This window comes from Oncorhynchus mykiss, chromosome 23 (assembly GCF_013265735.2).
Source record: "Oncorhynchus mykiss isolate Arlee chromosome 23, USDA_OmykA_1.1, whole genome shotgun sequence".
NCBI classification, from domain to species: Eukaryota; Metazoa; Chordata; class Actinopteri; order Salmoniformes; family Salmonidae; genus Oncorhynchus; species Oncorhynchus mykiss.
In genome coordinates, this window is record NC_048587.1 from 5,358,510 (window position 1) to 5,360,145 (window position 1,636).

The following is a 1,636-nucleotide window of genomic DNA, read 5'->3' on the forward strand; positions in this document are numbered from 1 at the left end:
CTAGTAGTCCCATCCACCAAACTACCAGGTGTGAAACAGGGAAGAGACTCAAGAAATATGCTAATTTGATATAGAGCAGACCTAACACACTTTATTTCATCAATCAAAACAGTAACATTTGGTTAGAAATGAATCAGGAAATAATCTCAGCAGAGAAAATAGTCACAAAATTGGCCCAGCGTCCCGGGGTAGGGGGCACACAATTGGCCCGGGGTAGGCCAGCGTCGTCCGGGTTTGGCCCGGGGTAGGCCAGCGTCGTCCGGGTTTGGCCCGGGGTAGGCCAGCGTCGTCCGGGTTTGGCCCGGGGTAGGCCAGCGTCGTCCGGGTTTGGCCTGGGGTAGGCCAGCGTCGTCCGGGTTTGGCCTGGGGTAGGCCAGCGTCGTCCGGGTTTGGCCTGGGGTAGGCCAGCGTCGTCCAGGTTTGGCCAGCATCGTCCGGGTTTGGCCGAGGGTAGGCCGTCATTGTAAATAAGAATTTGCTCTTTTAACTGACTTGCCTAGTTAAATAAAGGATAAATAAAATTAAAAATTAAAAAGGAACTGAATAATATTAAGAAAGGCTATGAATGGAAGGAAAGTAGTCTGGAAATCTCCCCCCAAAAAACAATTAGGCAACAACAAATTCAACCCCTTCTAGACAATTTCCTGGACAAAATGTTTCTCTGTAATAGTGAAGGTGTAAACTTGGCAAAACCTCAACAGTATATTTAACCTCTCAGCTTCCCTATCAAAAATAAATAAATTACAAGCAGACAACCTGAGAAAATGAACAACAATGACAAATGGTTTGATGAAGAACGCAAAAACCTGAGAAAGAAATTGAGAAACTTGTCTAACCAAAAACATAGAGACCCAGAAAACCTGAGTCTACGCCTTCACTACGGTGAATCACTAAAACAATACAGAAATACACTACGGAAAAAGAAGGAACAGCATGTCAGAAATCAGCTCAATGTAACTGAAGAATCCATAGACTCTAAGCACTTCTGGGAAAACTCTAAACACACAACAACACAAAGAGTTATCTATCCAGAGCAGAAATGATGTATGGGTAAACCACTTCTCTAGTCTTTTTGGCTCTCTAACAAAGAACAAACAGCAAAAACATATACATGATCAAATACAAATCTTAGATTCAACTATTAAAGACGACCAGAACCCACTGGATTCCAGAACCCACTGGATTCCAGAACACACTGGATTCCAGAACCCACTGGATTCCAGAACCCACTGGATTCCAGAACCCACTGGATTCTCTAACCCTCCAACCTAAAAAAGACTGGTGGGGTGGATGGTATCCTAACTGAAATGATCAAATATACAGACCACACATTAAAATGAGTTAATCTTAAACTCTTTAACATCATCCTTAGCTCTGGCATCTTCCCCAATCTTCTACATGTTTCCCATGCCAATAAAGCCCCTTGAATTGAATTGAATTGAATTGAATTGAATTGAGAGAGAGAGAGAGAGAGAGAGAGAGAGAGAGAGAGAGAGAGAGAGAGAGAGAGAGAGAGAGAGAGAGAGAGAGAGAGAGAGAGAGAGAGAGACATAGAGAGAGAGAGAGAGAGAGAGAGAGGGGAAGAGAGGGAAGGGGGGAAGGAGAGAGGGAGAGAGGTGGAAAGAGAGAGAGGGGG